Raw genomic sequence first — 24489 nt, forward strand, 5'->3', positions numbered from 1 at the left:
AGGCCTGACTGATTCAAACATCAGACGTGAGGCTGACAAGAGATATATCGATTTAGACAATTCTATCATTATTATTCCAGCCTGAGTCCTTCAGAAAAGCTGTTCTTTTTGCCCCTGTTTTTATTGCTGTAACTAACAACCTTTTCTCTTATACCTTCCTCTCTTTGAACTTGAGCTTGTTATGGCTTTAATCTCAGTCTGGGTAAAAAATGATAAATAGAAATCCTAGTCTTATTTGCTTGAAATGTAAGCTCGGTTTTCTTAAGACACAATGGTGGAAAATATTTGCTTTATATATATGTGACTTTAGGGCTTCCTTAAATTAGGTCAAGTGCTTCTTGAAGTTTCTAATTATAAGAACAGACCTTTGACTCAGGATTAAATACAAGCAAGACAGCACTGTTTACTGATTTCACTTTGCTAGATGCATATTTTTACCAAATTTATTACTGACTGCTTCTAAGTTTACGTTACATATGTAGATATACTATAGCAAAATTAACCTAGTTTTTTAGTTTGTTTTCCCTACCTAAACTGGACTATACCACTGTAGATGTTGCCTAAAAAAATCCTTGCGGGTCAATGCAAATCACTAAAATGAAGCCATATAATTACTGAAAGAAAGCATTCCTCCATTACACATTCTGCAAGCAGAAGTATTTCTTTGCTGTTCGATGTGTTAATTACAAGCAGATAGGATATGCCACAGAAAATTAACAGTCTCGCAAAGACATCAGAGGTAAACACACAAAACAGGAGCTGCTTAAGGGTCAGGAGAGCAAGTCAATTTTGAAGAAAGATAAAAGAACTGTCATGTATATGATTGCCTATGAAAGAGAAGAGGGCAATCCTGCCTTGTTATCATCAGTTAATTAGGCACTACAGTCAGGCATGCATACACTGCAACACATTTGCCATGGTAATCAAATGTATTATTCAAATGTGAAACAAAACAAAAGCAACTGCAATTCTGACAAAGAAGAATACAACATCCCGTCACAAAGGTGCTGAATTAACTTTATACAAGCGTTAAAAGAAAGCTCAGGAATATGTTATATTAACTTGTTCAAATAGCATAGCCCTTTAATTCAGACTTAAATTCCACTTCTAAAGCAAATACTTTTTTCCAAACTTGATTCACATGCAATGTGATGACCTTTGCAAGCAACAATGAGGGTAATAAAAAATAGTTGATACTGCAGTAGGATCTTGTTATGTATTTAATATAAGTATTGCTTGGTGAGACTAATAGCATGCTCTGCCTAGAGTGCATCTATCTCTCTAGCTAAAAAAAAAAAAAAAAAAAAAAAAAAGGAAAATAAAGCAATACAAAACATTTTCCCCATCCTGAGCTATAAGTGCAAGAAAAAAAAAATCCAATTCATTCATCTGCAAATGATGTGATGACACTGTGATAAGGCTTTACACTCTATACAACCAGCTTTTTTTTTTTTTTAATCTACTGATACAAAATAGATGTTTTTGGGATAACAGCCAGAGAATGATAGCAAGCTAATGCTTTCCCATTTCTTAGTATTAAACTTCTAGATTACATAATTCTCAATTCATCTATTTTTCCTCTACACAAGTGAAAATCAGCAAGAAAAATCCCACCAGACTTCTTCCAGTTTAGTTAAACTGTATCTCCCTAAAGTGGTGACTCTTCATATAAAATGCATGCTCCCTGCTATGTATAAGAAAAGGGAGAGCAGGGTAGACCTCCTCATTCAAGTTTATAGAAACATGACGGTTGAGAGAGAGGAATGCCAATTAATTAATGTTGTTCCCTGTCTCATTGAATAAGATGGGGAAGGACCTGAGAAGAGCAGACACAATCAGACATATGCACTCTAACATCTCTTCTCCCCATGTGTGTGGGGTCTCGGAATTATCATTGCACATCAAGACTCCCAGGTCTTCCAGAACAAATGTGGCAAAGGAGCACCTGCAATTGTGGTAATTTCCCCTAGCTTTATAATCCCCTACCTCTCCCTTCTCACAGCATGGAAGCAAACAACCAAGGATAGGGACTATTCAAACCAGCACAACAACTACTGCCTCTAAACTGTCAAATTACAATCTCCTAAGCCCGGACTAAAAAGCAGACAGTAGGATGTCTTGTGTGCTTTTGCAAGACTAGAATTTATACTTTATACTTTCCATAATAATTTATATTATAAGATCTTATACTATGATAATTTACACTTTTTTGTGTCCGTGTTGCAGAATCCTCTCCAGTTCTTCAGATAAGTTTCAGCTTCCTATACCTACATAATAACTGCAGTTTTCTTGTGTTTTGCCACAAAGCATTCAAAATACATTAAAGAAAAATGTTTTTGTTGGGTGTGCAGGTACTGACCAGCTTCATTGATTAAACTATTCTACAAATACCAATAAAAAGTAATAAAAATACAAAAATATGTGGCATTATGTTGTTATTTTGAAGACAGCTGCCATCAAAAGATATATATCCATAGTATCCACAATATATCCACAATATTCTCTAAGTTTGACCATCTAAATCAAATACTAAAGGAGAGAACAACAGGATACAGATGCATCTATTCTGATCACATTAAACTAACATAGATAACTATGAAAACTTTGTACATCTGCAATCTCAACATTTTTAATGTCCTGGCATACAGTAACCTGGGAGAAAGAAGTAATATCTGTTTCTTTGGCACGGAGATTTTCTGTTAGTCAGTCTGTCACTTCCCATTTCAGTTAACAAAATGTTGAATGCAGCTCAACCTTGGACAAACATTACAGCTCTGCTGAGTAGAAAATGGGAGGAGTTGCTTCAGAGTAAAAATTTAACACAAAAACAGATCTGCAAGAAATTCCTCAAACTTTAGACATACGTACGTTGTGAGAAAACATGACATTATATATGCCTTATTTTTATATTGTTGTTTCAGAAATGCCTAGAATTTCATTTTTATCCAAAAAACATCATATCAAAGAAAATACAAATGAAACAAAACAGAATTAACTTGAGACAATTCAGCTTTCTTGTGTTGAAAACAAATGAGCTTCACTATTTTTCCTTCTAGATCAGTGAAAATACTTACTCTGACAACAGATAGAAGACAACTACTAAATTAGTTAAACATTCATCTTGCTATTACAACAAGCATGTTTGCACAATCTAGGAATGTACATCTTCAGGTCAACACACAAAACGTCTGGATAGATGAGTGGTGTGGGTACATACCAAAAAGTTAATATTCTGCAAAATAAACTCAATTTATTCCTCTTTATATTTTGCTGTATTTACAACTGTCTGACTTGTTTAGCTGGAATTTAAATGGATGATAAAATAATTAATCACTTTCTGAGATTCACAGTTCACTGTATTTGTTACTCATTTTGCATCCAAACTGCCTACTGTTTCAGATACTCTAACTGAAACCTCTGGGACCTCTGTCAAGGATTAATAACCACACACCACCTAGAAAAGCACATATAGCTATTTGATATGTACAGAGAGAAATGGCTACATAAGGAAGACGAGTGGCATTCCTGTCAATCTAAAATTGTTTAGAATATGTGAAATAAACCAAAAATATTTTGCCTTTCATACTACCTGGACAAAAAATTAAAATAAATTGAAATAGAAAGCTGCATTCATCCAATAATGCAGCTTTTGCCACACACATAGGCTTCTCAGTGTTTTTTTTTTGTTTTGTTTTGTTTTGTATCCACCTGAACTTTTACTGACTTCTGCTGCTACCTGAAAGTACCTCACACTACACAAAAAGTACTGAGAATGTACAATTCCCTCATTAACACACATCTGTCTCATAATTTAAACACAAACAGCCTTCTTAATTTGTTTACAATTCAGTTCTTTCACAGCTATCAGCCTCACTTTACTTTCCAGGTTTTGAGATAGGAGCACATCCTGCTCTTCCACTGAGCTACAGAGGCTCTGCCTTTCATGCAGATGTTCCAAACAGCAACAGGGTTCCTCCAGTGGGGATCTGACTGCAGGACTGTGCATCACTTTCTGCCTGGGGTTACCTATGTTATCAGATAAAAACAAAATAATGCCCACCTTTTCTCTGAATATGGAATTATGGAATTATTTGAAAGACAAATATGAAATACAGAACTTAAGTACATTATTTCTTCTCCCCTAAAGTAATATTTACACCTATTAATTTCAGACAAAGAAGTGACAACCTTCTTTTTTTCTCTTAGCTGAAAGTAAGAGTTTAGTATACCTTTTCGTAAAGTATTCAAAATATTTAACAAAAACAAATCAGCTATTTACTAACCTAACTTTGCAATCACGTTTTTTTAAAAAACTCATCCTGAATGTTTAAAAGCAGTGGACATCTTTCTTTATCTGACTTTCTATCAGATAACTCTCATTTTTGATAGATTTTTATTTTAAACTTTTTTTCTTTTCTTTTCTTTTTTTTAATTGTTATGGAAATAACTTTTTAAATATTCCTTTCCACACACATTAGAAAATGTATGTTAAGAAACAGAACTCATTTATCAATCAGGTAAAAACAGGTAAAATCATCTACAAAACAAGTTAAGCTTCCATACCTACATGATTCACAAATTCCCATTAAATCTCTGCAGCAGATCTTTATATGTTACATCTAATTTTTTCCTTTTTTGATTGCATGGCAGTTTAAAATTTCAAATTGCATACATCTCCTTTCAGATTCTCAAAGTTGTAATATTTCTTATTGATGCACAACATAAAAACTGATTATCAAAAATAAGGGTCAAAATGGCACCATAATATATTCTTATCAACTCAATTTAATATTTCAGCCCCTTAATTTTAAGACATTGAAGTTTTATCTTTTTTTTTTCCACACTTTAATTTGTTTGATTATTAGGCAAATATCATATCAAAGCAGTGAGACTAAAGAGAAATTTCACACTCTTAAGTTTCAATAAGGAATACCTACCAGCAAGAAACTGAATACAATACAACCTTGAATTTCACAGGCTCCTTTTAGTCCCAAAGAGAGCAGGTAGGTGGTGCTTAGAAAAATGCATATATCTGGGAAAACTAAGTGCATTATGAGAAGCTTTTATTTCACATGACTATTATTTCCTGATTATAGTAGTTTCACATTATTATTTCTTTTTTACATCAGCAGGAAAAAAACCACAACACTTTGGGATTTCAACAATCGCCCTGAACGTGTAAAATAAAATAAGCATGCAGTACTGTGCATTATCTTTCAGTGGGATTGTGCTTCGAATGGTATGGCTATGATTATAGTATTAACTTCTCTTTTACGTTTAGAACATTTTCCCCCTGCTCATACCAATAAAATAAATAAATTTAAAAAAAAAAAAAGTTATCCTCAATCCACTAAAATAAATACCTCTGTTAGATTCTGTTGCTTCAACAATGAATAAAGCAACCATGCAGGTTTATAATATCAATTCACAGGGCTCTTTCTGCTTCAGTGAACTGTTACTGAAAGGTTCAGAACAAAGCTACAGGCAGATCGGACAAAGCTGCTGTAACAGGATTTACATTATACTCAGACTGATAAGACCACATCAGAGAACTGCTCGATCTTCAGTACCTCTGATTAGAATAGCACAAGGTCTGTGAGTATTTTGGCTATGAGCACCTGATCACAGCATCTGTATTACAACCCACTACCTTAAGTGTTGATCTAATCTTACAATGGTAAGATAATTTGTCTTTCCTCTTTTTCCTTTCCTCCCTCTCTGTCAAACGGATTTGGATGGCAATAAAATGGGAATGCAGGAAATCTATAGTGATGCTGAGCACCACTATATAAATGCTTTAAGAAACAATGTACTCTTACATCAACATTTTTTGATATCTATACTTACAATAACTAAAACATTCTACATACAAATAAGAAATTGGTACTTTTTGGTGGAGGGAGGGAGGCAGGATTAGGAAGATCACATCCGAAGGGAAGGCAAACATAATGCTCAGTAAATAATTAATTAAATACTGCCAGGTGAAGTCACTGCTATAGATTTCTTAGAAGTGAGGACTTTCTTTGTGACTTAGTTAGAGCCACATTTTTAAATATATTTCTGCTTAAAGTAACTGCTACATTTCAATTATTTCTTTCCTCTTCCCATCACCACACTATCTTTTCAATCCATACTGATTATGCCAGGCTAACCACAAAGAATCTTTTTATTTCATTTTTGCGGTTAAACATTCAATAAACATTCAAACAGAAACTATTTTTGCATGGCAATAAATTCAAGGCTTTAGTTATACAAAGCACAAAGCAAAATAACATAACATTTATAGAATTTAATGCTACCAAGAGTGATTACTGCTTACTTGCTACAAGGCTAATCCCTAAAAATTCATTGTTCATTGCAGTAGCTAATGCAGCTAATTACAGCTAATAATTTTTTCTTGCATCCCAAACTCTAGAAGATACTGATTACACCTTTCCTGGCAACCGATACTGTACTGTCCATGATCCAGTCTTTTTTTTTTTTTTTTTTTTTAAACTTAAATCACACTAATACTTGAGCAATAGTTCAAAAATTAGCATTGCAATTAAAATGCACATTGCTTTTCATGTCAAAAGCACAATGGCTGAACTCACCAGGAAGGCAGGATAGAAACTGCTCTGCGCCAAGACTCTGAATTGATTCCTGCTGCTATGAGTGCTGTTTGACTGAGCATTTTGCACTGCACTGTTGTGATCAGTCACAAGTTTGGGGCTCTTATTACCTCAAGCAAACCTTGGCTTTTGGAAACAAATTCTCTTCCTGGAAAAACCTGAAACAGAGCTGACTTGTGATATACAAAGCTCCTGACTCAGCAAGACAAAAAGCAAACAAAGGAAAGAAACATCTTGACAAAAGTTACCAAAAATAAAGCATCTATGGCAGGCAACCTTGGTTGTTGGAATGAAAAGGAAATTCAAATATATTAAAACTGCAGCAGTTTCAACACATTACAAGAAAAAAATATATATAAATAAATCACCCAAACAGAAGGGAGCAATGTAGTAGAATACTTACATGGTTTTAACAATTATAGATATTCTTCATTATTATTCACATACATCCTCTAAAGGAACTGCTTTGTGTCATAAGAAAAAGTACATTTTTAAGAACATGAGCAATGTCACTGACAGATTTTTCATTCCTAATCTTTAGTTACTAAGAGAAGAAGTATGCTCCTAAACATGTGGAGGAAGATGTTCCTGTTGTTTCCTGTTTCTGAAATATCATTTAATGGCTGTTTTCATGACAGTGTGCACACATGTTCAAAGCAACTTGCACTTAAGCTATAAACTTTGCTTTGGCTGTATGTTCTTTGGCAGCACCTGGTGGAATTTGGGTAAAACTACAATAATGCCATAAAAGAAAAGTTACTACAACTCCAGCACTTTTTGCATGAATACTTCTGATGAAGTCACTTCTTAAACTACTCAGGAAACAGGAACATCAAGTTACCATGAAAGCAGGTCGTTTCTTATATTTTACAAAACATCAACAGGTATTTTTGTAGTATCAAATACAATCATATTGCGGTAACTACAATGCCCAGCTTTTCTCCTGAGATTAGTAGTCAACTTGGTTTTCACTGTTCTAGTGGGGGGAAGAAAAACAGTAAACACAATTAAAAAATACAATCCATATCACAATAAAACCTGGAATAAAATTAAGATTTTGTATTTACCATAAATTTAACTGTCACTCACAGCAATAGATCAAGTAAATTGACATCTGTACACCCAAAAAAAATATAATAAAATTGCAAACATTTTAAACAGAAATTTTAGAGAAAGCAGCTATCCACATATTTTCCTCGTCTCTATCAAGGACTGGTAAAATCTTTTCCATTTAAACATTAGTAGACAGAAATCATTCAAACTAAACAGAGAACAAGTAGGTAATCAGATATTATTTGCTTTTGGTCCAGAGCTTCTAAATTATAACGTCCTATCAGAAAGTATTCACGTGGGGGAAAGGGAATGGGACTTCTCAAAGTAATACTGTAGGAAGTATTTAGCATATTTTGAGACGATAGCTGTCAAATTAGTCTTGTTTGATATACTGTAATTAATGAAAGGGAGCCTAACATACTTATCACAGTTAGCCACTTGTATTCAAATCATGCTGCAGAGTTTTGAAGCCCAGAAAACCTCTCCTTTTTCTTTTTTTTTTTCCCTCATCCCCAAAGCACTAAAACCCAGCAACACTTACCCCAATAATAACCTTCAAAAAGCACTTGTGATTTATTTTCTTTTTATAGAGTAGAGGAATAAACTAACAAAGCAAAAATTATTGACACATATAAGATCATCTTTTACTGAAGACTTAACTTATTAAAATTTAAGTTAAAACAAAAGACAAGGTTAAGAAATACTTGTACTAAAGGCCAAATGTCACGATTTTTTCCCCATCTCTTATAATGAAAACAATATAAGTTGTTAGATTTACACTGTCTCCTACATAATTTGGTTTTGAGACGTCAAACATTTTTGCAAAGCTGCATTCAGAAATGCATGAGACTGCTTTAGGACCACAGATACTGAACTACCTTGCCAGCCATTGCTTACCATTACAATCAATCTCTGATACACTCATTTTACAAGCAATTTATACTGTATGCTGAAAGCTAATCCAAGATGAGATGTATGTCACTGGGTTGTCAAGACCACTGGGATAGACCACTGGGTATTTTGGTAGGCAGATATATAACAACAATCCATTTTAGATTAGGTCCTAACCTTTAAATAACAAGAGCACTAATTTTCTTCAGTGCCTTTCAGCTGAGGACGATTAAACTCTTTACAGACAGGAAGAAACTGAACTTCACAAAACCCCTGACAGGGCCAATGAAACATATGTGCAGCACTTGACCCACACCATAAATACAGCCACCTTTCAGGTGAAGCACAGGTGCACCAGGACATTCTACACCTGTTTTGTTGGAAAGAAAAACATTCATCCTGTTTAAATAAATAATAAGTTACACTTCCAGTGTCGTGGTAATTTACTATAATGTGTCTTAACCAAAAGTAGATGCGACCTCAGCTTCCTGTCACAGAATCACAGAATCACAGAATTTTCTAGGTTGGAAGAGACCTCAAGGTCATCGAGTCCAACCTCCAACCTAACGCTAACAGCCCTCCACTAAACCATATCCCTAAGCTCTACGTTAATAAAAACTTCATATAAGTCTTGCATATTTCTCTTCTGTTGTAAGGTTTGCAAAGCTATCATTAAGGCTAGATGCTTTAACGAATAGGCCAGGTTAATTTCAGATTTGTCAACTGGTACTGTCTCTCTTCAGAAAAAACTCTACATAGGTCTATGATACATAATCAGAATATAGTCCAAGTTGCAGGACTGCACATTTCCATGTGCTTCCAATATGAGAAAAAGATACCTCTTTACATTCTGTAAACCAGGATATTGCAAATCTGAAATAGATTTTTCAATGACCAGTTATAGGCTTTTTTGTTGTTTTTGTTGTTCTTGATTCAACTACCTTAAATTATTGTTGTTGTGTTTTTGTTTTTTTTTTTCCCCTCTAACTTTTCACTGGCATTATAACCACTTTTTCTTTAACTAAACAAGAATGGTGCGATTTAGAGCATGCATGTATTTCATTTACCTTAGATGTGCAGTCAGGGAAAAAGGAGAAAGGTAGGAGACAAAAGGTCCAGCAACAGGGGTTCAAGATCCAATTTCTTTAAATGCTTTTACTTGAAGGCTCTAAAAGCCATGTTACAGTTTAATCTTCCCCAAACCATTCTGCTTCTGCTAGATTTAGCACTTTTGTCCCTTTGTATTCACAGACTTCACATAGCTTCTCCCAGGCTGGCAGGCCAACATATTAGAAATAAAATGCAATTCTGGTATGTGACACTTCAATTTAGCTTCTTCAGTAGCAAAGATCATCAACCGCACTACTTTCTCCCATGACAGAAGATCACCTAAATATCACTTAACTGATGTGAGCTCTGTTGGTAATGCATACACTGTCACCCCACTACATTACCACCATGCTGCCTAGAACAAAAATCAATTTTTAATTGACTGGATTATTTGAGGAATGTGGTCCATCCACTGTGCAGGGCTGATAGATTCTCCTAGTTCTCCTGTCAGCAAAGACTGTAAAATTTCAAGCTTCTTCAATACAGTAATTCAAGGATTTATCCAGAAGCCATATGAGCAGAACAATATTACACTTTTCGAGTACTACCCCTCCATTTTTCTCTCTTCTTGCTGGCAAAGTTAGGTCTTTACACCACAGTGCAATTGAAACACCAGTGACAGGAAAGACAAGGAGGTTAAGACCACAATGAGAATTTATTCAAAGGATGCAAACGGTTAACGAACACAGAGGACAATACTGGACTCAAAAAAATCCTTTTAAGTTTGACACTAAGAATGACACTGGATAAATAGATATTACAGAGTATCAAATCCACCAAACCGAAGAACAATCTACAATACCTTGTCTCAGCAGCCACCAAAATGCTATTTCTCAGCCAAGTATCATCACTGGTTTCTTCAGTTATCACTTCTGCATTGAGATATAAGCCCAAGCACTAAAGGCAAAGGGTTGACATTAAAAAGAAACATTAAAAAAAATGAGAAGGAGGGGGAGAGGGGGAAGGGGATTAGGATGGGTCTAAAATACTCACTTGACACTGTATCAGTAAACATCCCAGCAAGCTGTTTTGTGAAACAGCATAAGGCATTCCTTAACTATCTTGTACAGACACTATAAAATTTTCCATCACTTCAAGGAATCTTCTGACAGGTTGTGTGTATAATTTCACTAATTTTTGTCTTTCCCTTTTGTACTGCTTAAAGAAAAGAGCTGCATTGAAGTAGGTACTAAACAGAAAATTCTAGCCTTGTATGGCAACAGTTTCCAGCACACGCAAGTACCCAAGGCTGCACTCACATTAGTTTTAATTCATTCATTCTAATCAATGGTAAAATTTCAATAGTCAGCAAAGTTTCAGAAATCACAGATTTAAGATACTGATTTCCTGTCAGGAAAGATATATATATATATATATATATATATATATATATATGAAGACGCATTTTGTTTATGAAGTTTGAGTCTCATTTTCCAAAGGTCCAAACCGTGTATCCATCTGTAAGTAGCAGATCTTCATTTAACAGTCAGCAAGATGCTTTTTTTCCTCCTGTTCTCTGTGTATCAGTTCATGAAAGTGTCAACACTATTGTGATTTTATAGCAACATTACTCAATACCATTGGGTAATTGGTATAAAATACATGTACCACTGGCATTTTATGATGTGGTTTGCTGGACCATGTTCAGCCAGGGCAACTGTATTTCAGGGATTCAGTCCATGATCTAATCCTGTGTAGGACTACTATACAGACACCTCTGCAGCCCAGGAGGAAGAGAAATGCAGAGTAAACTGTCTCAGGCAGCACTGCGGTTTTTAACAACTGTGCTAGCTTGTGGCAGTCTGGTGAGTTGGCAAAAGTATGCATCTGCAGAAGTTTCTTGACCATCTCAAGGTGTTACACTTCTCCTATCCCATTGCTGCATTACCTGCAGTAAAAACCTTACCAAATAAGGTCATATTTCTACCCAATTAATTAGAATAAATGGTTTGGGGCGTGTGTGTGCTTTGTATGTTTGTTGTGTGCTAACTTAATGAAAGCTGCAAGAATACAGAAATACCTAATCTTGCGTAAAGTTAGAGCGACACAGAAAGAGAATGCCTGATTTGGGCTAAATCTGCCAGTTCAAAGTGAGATCAGATCAGCACCTTGCACTCTGTTAGCACGGTATTTCTATGAAGTACTAAAATTCTATGTATTCATAATATTTTCTATGCAGTACTAAAATTCTAACTCCCAGACTCTCTGGATCCTCAATCATGATTTCTAAAGAAGCACGTATTTAAAACTGGATTTATGCATTGAAGTAAGACTAAAAACATGAGTAAAATTATTGTAGAATACCAGTCAAAAGTTAGAGTAGACACTTTTACCTCACATTTCAAGATCAGGAACATGCTTATGGTCCTGGCTGAAAACTATATTTCATATACTACTGATGTCCATTTCCAGCACACTTCTGTCTTCAGCCAAATATCCTTGAACTGCTACAGCCCTACAATCAACCTGGATACAATGACTATGATGTCAACAGCTCACAGAATATACTTAGGACATGCCAAATTTATATTGTTGTCTTTTAAATGCATTCAGAAAAGCATTCTGTGACTCTACAAATACCATTTAATATTAAGTAATCCAGGAAGGAAGCTTAGTCTGTGTACATCATGTAGACTTGGCATTTCTTTTTTCCAGTTCATGTGAAAGTGAACAAGAGAAAGGCTAGTAGCCCAGGTTCATCCATGCTATACTACACTGGCTTCCCTAATGTGATATAAAGAATTAATTCAGCATCATAGTTTCAGCTACTGAAATCTATGTTTTCCATAGTCTACAATCACAAGAATACAGCTTCCATCTCATTGATAGGCAGTGAGGAAATTCTTAAATATTTTCTGGATGTCTGCAAATCTGCCTTCTGTCATCCTGCCTAAATTCGCCTTGTTTCCAAAGCTAAAGGCTTCTGTTCAGCCTACACGATCACTTTCACTATAACTAAAGGAACTAAATAGTTATTCATACATATAAATTTATTCTCTTTTGGTTAATACAAAATATCAAAATAAATCAATAAATGAAACTATAAATGCTTGAATTATTTAAATTACATCAAGTAATTTACTTGTGATCTACCAGCTTCTTAACAACAGCTCTATTAACTCATCTTAGTGACAGGACTTTTAAATACTCATGGAACTTTGAAAACATGCTGCTTAGAAAAACAGTTTATAAAATAAAGAATCAACTTCGTCAACTAATACAAATTACTGGACATGGTCACTAATGTGAGTGAATCTTCACGTTGCTGTTTCATTGACACTTTGGACTTGGTTAACAGTTCAGTTGGGGCATATTCACAGCATGGTGTGTGTAATAGTTACAGCAGTTAAAAGCCAATCCATGCATTTTAGAATATTATATTCAAGCTCTTGTTCATTTGCTGATCTAGATAATATAAAAGTTGCTTTGTTTTTCTCTTAATGAGCTGAAATTTAGCTTGAGTGTAACTATGAATGAGATTATCCTGGGGATGAGTTCAGACAGCAACAAATTTTAATCCTAGTTTAATAAAAGCAGCAATAAGATCCTACTCTTACACAATACATTCCCTCTATTAGCACCATTTTACAAATCAATAAAATAAAAATACAGATAGGTTGAAATTATCCTTTCCAAAGATTACTTAAATTTCTGCAGACTGATTTTTAATTTTATTTTTTTTTTAATTTTTTTCTGAAGCATACACTATGTCTCAAAACCAAGCTTCTGAACATAAATCAGAAACCTAACTGGTGAGACATCTAAGAAAACAGAATTTCTCCCCAAAGATAAGGAAAATACAGTGAAGCTCAAAACAGAAGTCCAAAATCCTGCTGCTTTTGTCTTCTGACAATTTACCTTTGGACTTCTCATGTTCCTCAGCAATGTAACTCTAGCAATTGTATAAGACTTCTGACTTGGCACTATTTTCAGATTAGAAACAAGCCCTTCAGTAAGTGCCAAATTAATGCTAGGATGCATTTGATCTGATACAGCATTTGGAGTAAAACAACAGCCTAAAGGTTCCTACTGTTCCAGGTTGCTAAAGGAGGACTGAACAAGGAACACACCAGCACCCAACAGATTTATATTCTTAAATCTGAATTCTCCAGATTAAACCTGAAGTTTTAAATCAAGTTTAGATTCTTTTTCTTTTTGCCATATAAAACATTTGTAAAAACTATTAATATTCTTTATAGCTAGCAACATAACATGGTAAAACAAAGCAGCAGTGAATCCCTGCCCCAACAAAACAAAAGGGACAGAGCCAAGCTCTGTTCAGCGGTGCCAAGGGCCAAGCCCAGAGGCAGTGGGCACAAACTGGAGCACAGGAGGCTCCCTCTGAGCACCAGGAGGCACTTCAGTGCTGTGCAGGTGAAGGAGCCCTGGCCCAGGTTGCCCACAGAGGCTGTGGAGCCTCTTCCTTGGAGAGCTCCCAAAACTGCCTGGACATAGGCCTGGGCCCCCCTGCTTGGGGTGGCCCCGTTGCAGCAGACAGGCCTCACCCACGCTGTGAGTCTGAAAAAAAAAAAAAAAAAAAAAAAAACACAGTTTTTTTTCCCCTCAGGTGAACACAACTACCCCGAATGAAGAAATAACTTCATTAATTTCACTATTAGCCAATACCAAACAGTGGACATGCTTATATTATACAGGTGGGCTGATATCACAGACAACAAGAACAAAGACTGCAGCTCAAAAATTATTTGTCCATCATTGAACAATGATCCAGTGACTGAAAGCAATAGTTAAAAACTTGTTAAAATACAGCTACCAGGCTTCAGGACTTTGCTTTGTTATCTAATCGCCCCAAGAGGTGTCGATGGTTTCCTATCTACTGGAAACCATTAATAAGCAACAGCTTCAGTAAACTGCCTTTTACTTTACACATTTTTTACTAGATTCTTTCTAAAGCATCTTGTGTATGTAAGTTACAGGATAGAAAGTGAAGGTGTTTCAAAACACTTTTGTAGTGTTTCGAAATCCTAGACACTGCTGAGAAAATTTTGAAGATGTTTGTGACAGCTGTTAGCAGGATTGCATACTTTTCATTTTTCAGTTTTTCCAAATTGCACTTTTCTACATATTTTTGTTCTTTGCATTATGTGTTAAAATTATTTTATAGTTTTCTACAATGCTACTTCTAACAAGCAATGATGGAATACAATATCTCGCTGTCTCCTTCCAAGTTGTGCTCTGTCTTTAATCCTCTCTCACACTCAAACACACACAGTTTTACTTACTTTTACTTTACATTTTTTTCTGATAGCAAATTTATGTCCATCCTTGGTGTACAGAGCTGTATTTCATACTAAATATGTTTTTTTTTCTTCATTTGCAGTTCCTAGCAGTGACACAGTTCCTCTCCTTCCATCATCTTTCTGCTTTTAACTACAAAACCTTAGAAATATAGTGTAGGTGTATACACCCCTAAAAGAACTTCATACAACACAGACATTTATTCTTTTCTATTTCAGACATTCACTTAATAATGCTAGCCTATTAATCTGATGAATGCTAAGTAGAGGACAATGTGCAGATACCTAATTTTACCCAGAGGAAAATGAAACAATTTCCAAAAAAGCATCACTTACTACAGCTCTGTTGATATTTCAACATGTATTTGTCCCTTGGATATATTCAGGAAGCATGTTACAAGACTACAAACGTATCTTTTTAATAACAGTAGCACATAATTCTTCAATGCTATGCAGAGATGAAAAAGTCCAAATGTTTCATCTATCCCCAAAACAAAGGTAATAAGCCTTTGTCTTTTATTTAATTTATTTTGTGCATGCTTTAAGCATTTACCTTAATGAGCTTTTGTTTCTTTGTACCTCTGGAGATTAGTATTCTGCCCAACAAAACAATTTATTACCCAAAATGCTACTACTGTTGATAAAGTCTTAGCTGCTCCAATACTTCTGCCTTGACAGCTAATACCCTAATGTTTCATTTACAGCTGAACAAAGCAGCTTATCTCTACTAAAAGGGGAATTAGTAAGTAGTAAGAAATAATTTCAATCATCTGTTCTGCTTCCAAAGTAAAGTGATGACTTGTGCATTCTTGCTTCTATCTGATGACAGGTATGTTGCAGTTCTTGGAATACAAAACAGGTCTGTCATTTAAGCTTTGTAATTTGTACAATAGAGATACGTGGATTAGAGAAGAGTCAGGTCTTTACTGTCAAAAATCTGCAATCAGCAGTGTGCAGCAGTCAGCACTTTCACTTCACAGACAGGGCACTGAGTCAAGGGAAAAAAAATCAGTTGCGATCAATAAATAGCTTCATTTTGTATCTGCAACTCCTTCTAAAGTTCCAACAAGTATATGTTTATCTGAAAACCCCTATTAATAACAGAAAGGATTTGTTGACAAAAACATTCTTTAAGGACTATGCTGCCCCAAAATAGCTTTGATCATCAACTTACTATGTAAATATCTAATTATCTATATCTAAAATATCTATTATTCACAGCTCAAGAAATGAAATCTACTACAATCTACTACAATTTTATCATCAAGTTAGTTGTGGAATTCTTATCTAGAACTGTTCCTGTAAATTTGAAAATCTCCGTGGCAAAGAACAAAGACTGATTTTTGCTTGATGTCTGAGTAGGTTTTTCCCTCTACGTTTTTTTTTCTATATTTTTTTACAGAATACTTCAGGGTAAGCAGCATAGCATTCGTCCTACACTTTCTCTGTATACAATCTCTGCATATGATATATTACACCAATATATATTTTTTCTAAGTAGTAATTTTTTTTACACTGAATTTAGAAGAATTAATTAGTTTAGAAGAAGTAATTAAAATCTCTTTTGAGTTCTCTAATTGGGCACCACAATTTTTGACAGCACCATAATTTATAGATAATACATCTTAATTCAATGTTTAATTGATTTTTTTCCTAATTTTTTATTAGGAAAAGTTAACTTACGGATTTCAGGTGGTACTGGTGAAAATGCCACCGGTAGCGGTGAAAGATGCGTTAGTTTAAAACATTAACACCAGGAAATGGACTACAACTAAAATAACCCTGCAGAATTAGCCAGAAAGATGTTCCACATCGATATCGTAAGTTTAACTGGTACAAATGTATTTTCCTTGTAGTCAGAGATATGGACTTCATTCAGCTTGATATTCTAAGTCACTGTGACCATGTCACATACACATGGTGAACCCGTCTTAACATTGAAAAATTTGCTTAAGTGCAAATGAACAAGTTAGGGGAAACGTAGCAATGGTTTAAGCACCACATAAAATATGTTTTACATGATTACAGTGCTGTGACATTGGTCACTACCTTCTTAGAAATTTAAGAAAAAAAATAGGCTAGCAACAAGAAGGCTCGATGGTAAGAGAGTTACCAGACATCACTACTGACTGCAAAGATCTACTTCCCATCTATATTTTAGGTAATACAGTTTCTATTAAAATTGTAATTTATTTATTTGATAGGAAATCTTCACTTCAGCCTGACAGGACGCCCAGAAAAGACATCTGACCTCTTAGAGAGTAACACTAAATTAACTAGGTATGACAAAGCGGCACTGCTATTGTGCAGTCCTGTTGTACCATCCTTCATTCAGAACTTTCACTCTTATGATGTAATGGAGTTGCAATGGATTTGAAAATTAATTTAAATTTATTAAAATTGTAGTTTCTCCTGAGATTCTTTTTAATATTACCTCACATTCTTAATTTTCAAATATATTTAAAAGTCATGAATCAGTCTAAAAATTGTTATAACATACCACATTACAGTATCTTAATACTAAAAAGTTACCAAAACCTTTACTTATACCTAGCCAAGCTTAATGATGAGAATCTTAAATTCTTACTTGGCTGCCACACATGGAACATTCTGTATGACTGATCAAGAGAAAGTCAAGACTACTCAAAATGTTGTGATCTGAAGTAAAGTAACAACAATTTTGTACATATACAGGAACCTCAAAGTATCAGAATAAAATGACATTAAAATACTGGAATGTGAATATAGAATATAACAATATCTGAGATTCAAATATATTCTGTAGAGGCAACAGTTCAAAAGAAGAGATTAAATTGATGTGTTAGAGTGGTTTCTCCAAAAATAATGTATTTAGACTGCAGGAAGTTGTCACAGATGTTAAATGAATGAAATATTTGAGCCTATTTTGTGTCCAAGTGGTATTCAAGGAGCACATAAAACTCAGTAAAGATAACCACCAGCACAGACCAAACTGCTTGACAATAATTTTATTTTTTGTAGTTGGTAATTTTTTTCATTTCTAGCTATCCTTTCACAATTCTGCAGTTTTTAATATCATCCACAGAAAGTTTTTGTTTTTAAAATTAATTTTCTTTTTAAAATTATTAATAGTTTAAATAAGCTGATGCCACAATCATCCAAAATACCAACACTTTTTTAATTTGAAGACAAAAAAAAAAAAAGCAAATGTTAATTCCTATTTATCTTCCTAGCAGCATTTCAACCTTTTCCTTGTATCCTTACAAATATCTCAATACATGTACACATGCAAATTCACCTTGCCTCACTTCTGAGATAAGCATGGATATAATAATGAAAATACGATAGAATACTTTCAGTTCATATGAACTGTCAAGCAGTTGCATTGGCAGTACATTACGTAACTTGAGTGACCAAAATTCAAGGCAGATAAAAAAAAAAAAAAAAAAAGACTATTAAAGAGTGCCATGAAAGGTTTCAGCCTGATAAAAGTGGTGGAATAAAGATGCTTATATTTATCCTGAAAAGAAAAGGGCACATTTCTTTTTGGTTTAGTGATGACTTCCATTAATATAGAGAGAGAATATATAAGAAGGTGTAAACACTACAGCTGGAAGGCAATTATATAGACGGCAACGTGCAAAATGAAACTGGGAGAGGGTCTGCCATATAGGGTAACTTCAAGCTTCCTAAAAGTAATACTGACAAGGATATGAAAATATATTTACACAAGGCTAAGTTGCAGAGTTCTTACTCACTGGAGCCTTCTTTAAAACCACAGGAAGGCTTCTATGAAGGAATATTATCAGAAGTGGTCCTATCTTGAAGATCATGTGGAATCCAGTTGGATTTTTTCTTTTCAAAATTTATTTCTCATGACTGTAATGAGTCATAAACAGAACCATCAGAGTTCCATTTGGTCTGGAGTTGCTGAATTTTCAGTGTACTGTGCTATACTTCTGAAAATATTATTATTTTACTGATGCATGCATTAATAATGTAAACACAGCTGTACAAGATTTAACTCCAACAATAGAAAAGGCACTAAGGCATCTCTTCACTGAGATTTCAATTCTGAAATTATTATTATTTTTTTTTTTTTTTGCAAAATGTGTTCTTGAAAAATGCATTACAAATATGATTTTACATGCAAAAAATTATACATATAGTTGATTCTGCAAGCAGAACTATTTATATAGTGTTAAATTTGAAATTCAGTATATTTTCAAAATATATAGTTTTTTCGCACTTACTAGCAACTTAAAAAAAATAAATGAATTTATGCATAGCATAATGCACAGCAAGATGTGTCTGCTATCCATTTGCTGCACAATGTGTCAGTTCAATTGTCCATAAATGGTAAAAAGAAAAAAAAAAATGGTAAACGTGGACTGCATGCAATGACCATGGTCACTTTTTTTCCACCTCACCACTCACTGTGTGCAAGCTGCATTTCCAATTAACCTTCCACTGAAATAAGGCAACTTGACACAGACTACATGTAATTTTCTTTTACACTGATCCAAAACATAATTCCTTCATCACATAAATAGATAGGCTATTTAAATTTATATGGAACTCCAGACCTTACAGTCAGGATCACAGAACAAACTCGTGTACCCCCAAAGACTCAAAGCAGCCAAGGAGACTATACAGAGGAAACTGATTGTCCAAACACTGTAAGTTTCTAAGAATTTTCTATGGTTTCCAGATATAAAAGATGAGTTTCAGGAAGAGCATCAGTATCACCAAGAAAAGGTAGTAACAATTGTGCATTACTGAATATGGATGAAAAGTCTCTTTTTTTCTTATTATTCACACACAAATTTAGCAGGTTAATCCTATCAACTGCAGGAATTTTGGCAGTTGAGAATGCCAGAGCATCTGTGACTTTGACTTTTCTTGGAAAGAAAGCAGAATTTGAAAGTAGCTCCTGAGTCTGTGAGTCCACTACACAGTGTAATTCTTACTTACATGTATTTAAGTTCAGTTTATTACTGTCTCCTAAAATTTGGTAACTGTTTCACCTCCCCCAGTCCATGCTTAGCCTGGAATCCTGTTACTCACTGATGTGATTATTTAATGGATCTTTAAGATTTCCTCTCAAATTATGATGGACAGCACATACCTATTTATCTTTATGCCAATAAAGATAAGCTTTTTAGCTTAAGATGCTGTCCACATCCCTGCTATTTAACCCAATGTACTCAGAGTAAACATATCTTTTTTTTTTTTCTTGACTAAACATTCCAAGCTCTTCTTTAATATGATCAGTTCTCCATTCCTTTCATCCTAGATGGTATCTGCATATATTCTATGTCTACCTTTCATGATAATGAATTGCCGTGTTTGTACTCAATACTGTAGAAAAGAAACTTGTATCTATATAATAAAGCATTGATACATCACATTATTTTTAGATATCCATACCACAGACAGTTATTCTACTTCTATAAAGCAGACATGGTTGAAACACCTCTGTCACTTCCAACTGATGAGATCCCACTTCATAATAGAATGCTGAATCTCAGGATTTGTATTAGCTATCATCCTATTTCTGCTGTTCCAGACTTTTCTTTTTATATCTTGCTCCTTCTCTGGTTCACAGAATCATATAGGTTGGAAAAGACCTCCAAGATCACCTAGTCCAACCTCTGACCTAACACTAACAAGTCTGCCACTAAACCATATCACTAAACTCTACATCTAAACATGGTTTTAAAGACCTCCAAGGATGGTGACTCAACCACTTCCCTGGGCAGCCCACTCTGATGCATAACAACCCTTTCAAGAAAGAAGTTCTTCCTAATATCCAACCTAAACTTTGGTTAGGCTTCTGTACTCGTCATTCAAAGATTTAATAAATACACTTCTGATTCCTTACAACTTATGACAACTGAATACATTGGATAAGACCATTATGGGGGTAGAATAGAGAAGAAAAGGGAAGTTTCTATTAAAAAATAAATAGCATTGACATCGCATTATCAAAAATTTCATGTGATAGTTGCAGAGTAGTGATTAGTGCATGCTGTGTATGGACCAAAAGAAAAACAAAAAACAAACAAACAAACAAAAACGACAGTCATCTGCAGTGATGCCTTGCAACATGAAAGCAAGAAAAAAAATATCTTGCCAGCTTTTGAAGGAATGGGTGATCGATAAAGAATCATGTTCTTTCTAGGGCTAGAAGAGAGTAATAAAAAAGTACCAACTTCTTTCAACTTCTTTGCATATGGACAAGGTGCTGAGGGCAAACTAGATTGAAGCTTGTGAACATGAACTCACTACAGTACATTGTGGTATCTTGTGAACATGAACTCACCACATATTTGAAACTGCTGCTGTGAGTGCACGGGAATATACTATCATCTTTGCCTAGCAAAAAGATAGAATCGGTATTATTAGCACTTCATGTCAGGACCTCCACTTCAGCTGTAATGACTTATAAGTGAAAGACCCAGTCTTCAGACCACATAAAGCCTCGTCCCTTGTCAAAATATTATACTACTAGAACTGAAGAACAAATTGATGTGATGATGTTTGTGGTCTGCCAGCAATTTCCAAAAATTCACAATGATTTTCATCAGCTTAACAACATTAAATTTCAGGCAGTTTCATAAAATGCTTACATTGCCCTTAGATCTTTTGATCAATCAGGTATTTATCATAAATTTATCATTAAACATAGCTAATATACAAGCAATATGATCTACAAATGCATCTCATTAATTAATATGAAACCACATTAGATCTCAAAAACATTTGGCTTACTGGATTATCCAAGAAGGATATATGAGTCTGTATAACTGGTGGTCCTTACATGGCAATTAAGGTAAATATTGTAATTACGCAAGTTACTGTGAACTGTGAAAGGGGATAAGAAAAGTCTCAATGTTAAATAAGATATGTCTGAGAGACAAACATAAGTGGAAACTTTATTTTCTTAGAGTGACTTATTCAGATCAAATGCTTTCCAAACTTTTTGTTATTATGTATATATGCATTTATTTAGCATGCCAGCAAAGTACTTCAAGAAAGTTTAGCACTGGAATTTGAAATTTACACAATAATATAAATTTTCCATTGAAGGGTACTATGTGATGATTTATAGATGATTTGTAAAATACCCAGATCTATGGAAAATGTAAGTGCTACTAAGCATGCACACTCACAAAGTAAATGTGGGTAAATATATATCTGACTGCTGAAGCTAAGTGACCATACTTTAAAAAGTACAAATAATTACATATTAGCGTATATGGAAACCTAATTATGGAATTTATTTTACTGACAATGCTAGCTAGTGCTGAGCAATGTGGTCTCATATTGCAAAAGACACTGAAAAATGCATAAACACTAAAAAACATACTCTGGAGACAAGTACTAAATATTTCATCATAAAATCCTTTTCCCTCTGCTTATATCTTGTGTTGATAAAACAGGCTATTGCATGATGACAAGGCTGATATTCTCCTTACTCCATATTTGTTATATACCATTAATAGTTTTTTATTTATGCTTTTATTTTCCACTCGCTACAGACTCAATTTTTGTTTGTTCTGCACACCTTCCATTCTGCTCCAATTACAACAGCAGTAGCCTTAATTGATCTCACAGCCCTGCTCCACACTGCATGAGCAAGCTCTAACCAGTAAGGTCCCGAATATCTGTTAAGCACTTAAAACCAGAGGACTCTTTCAAGTATCTTTCACAAGCATTTTCCAAACACATGCAAATGGAGTGGAATCACAGGCTTTTTCATGCACATTAGCAAACCCCTAAGTCTGACCTGGATGGAATAGCCACATACAAGGGTCCACAATTTGGTTTCCAGACGCATTCAATCTGTTGTGTCTCCTGCCACAGTAGAAGATTGCTAGGTGCTATGACAGCCAGTCACCAGGAACTTCTACGTCAGCAGCAAGCTTACTACACAGAGATCACTCAAGAGTATAACTTAGAAAAGGAACAGGGCAGAAATAAAATCATTGTGATCTTTTGTATCAAGTTAGGGGAAAATACTTGAAAACTGGTCAAAATGATATTTTATGTGTGCATGTGTATGTGTGTGACTGACAGTGTATTTCATTTGTGCATGAAAGGTTTTGTTTAATGATGAGCAATATATTAAGTTAATACCCTCCGTTGCATTCAAGAAGTAACTATAGTACAAAGCATGGTAAAGTGTCATTGTAAAGTGTGTATTGATGCTTGTTTGACAACTGGAATATGAATTACAAGTCCATTAATTCAAGCTGGCAGATTGGGCTTGGTAAGCATAATACTGAGATAAGTGAGATAGGTTTCATGACGTGTTGAGCTGAAGGACCATAACCCACAGCACTTAGGATAAAACAATTTACAAATTGTCTTGTCAGTTGTCTATCTTTCATTCTTTAAGAAATCAGGCTGTTAGAACCAGCCACAATTAATTCCCTTTCTGTGCATCTTTCCGAAAAACTCACAGTTCACTAACATCAGCACTACAATAAAGCTAGTAACAGTCATAGAAAGTATATACATTCCAAATAATAGTATGAAAACTGAAATTAAAACTAGAAACCATTAGTTGTGATAAATGGTTTATCAAAATCAATAAAATTATGAAACCTCTATACAGCTCATGTGAATCACATACTGTAAATTCATTTCAATGAATTATTGAGGCAACCTTTGTTGCCTTTATTTTATCATCTTGGAAAACTCTGAAGCAGGTATCTCAAGTAGAAATACCTAAATGAAACTTCAGTCTGGGGAGGCTTACAGCTTCTTGATTTAATTGCATTACGAGTCTATACCACTTTAGTCTGAAGTGGTACTTATGTATTATTCCTCTACAGCTTCTCAGCAATGGTGCTCTTAAATCTTAGTGTTCAGTGTATTCCGCTTTTATAATTTAAATACAAAGTGATGTATGCATTTTCATTTTATTTATATACTTTAAGAAATGTCCAATAAGCACGTGATCTTTTAATGTTATAATCACTAACAATCAAAAAGTAACTTTTCCACCTGTGATTAGTAAATTAATCATCCATTGTGTTATGAATTCACAGGCTGTAAACTGTAGGATATATCACTACTTTCTAACATTATATTATCTATAGACACAAGAACTGTCAGTGCTTAATATATGTTAACAAGAATGCCAAGCACTTACATTTAATTAAAGCTATATATCTTTCTAGATAATTAGTAATAATTAAGAAGAATTACCACCCTAAATAATGCAAATAATATTATTTCAACTGAAACTTGAAGTCTGAATTCAAAAACCCAAAATAAACTCTAGGGAATGCAAATATGCCATTATGCAAACTGTTTTCTTTAAGTATGATATAATTTATGTAATGAAATAAATCTATGCTGTTAAAATATTTAGCAAAACTGAGAATAATGAGTGGAGATAGGATTAGTTTAATTAGTTTACTGAAATGGAGTTCTCAGTGGCTAAGTGTGATGTATTAGCTTTTGTCACTTAGAATAAAAAAAGAGGTAATTAGCTCTTATTGAAATATATTGTTTTCTTTGAAGAAAGAATATTTTAGCCTGTATAACAGAAAATAATACATGAAGCATAAAAC

The 24489-nt window shown here is 34.3% G+C and overlaps 1 protein-coding gene across 23 annotated transcripts in view; it reads right to left on the reverse strand.

The window, feature by feature from the left end:
* Window positions 1-24489, reverse strand: part of RBFOX1 (RNA binding fox-1 homolog 1) — a 681896-nt gene that overhangs the window by 216990 nt on the left and 440417 nt on the right. The window contains exon 1 of one of the 23 annotated variants that reach the window (XM_032197992.1): window positions 6594-6649. The exons of the other annotated variants lie outside the window; for them this stretch is intronic. The gene's annotated coding sequence lies outside the window, so the exon portion shown is untranslated. Of the gene's footprint in view, window positions 1-6593; window positions 6650-24489 lie in introns of those variants that run through there. 23 annotated transcript variants of the gene reach the window in all.

The sequence above is a fragment of the Aythya fuligula genome, chromosome 15 (assembly GCF_009819795.1).
Source record: "Aythya fuligula isolate bAytFul2 chromosome 15, bAytFul2.pri, whole genome shotgun sequence".
Classification (NCBI taxonomy): Eukaryota; Metazoa; Chordata; class Aves; order Anseriformes; family Anatidae; genus Aythya; species Aythya fuligula.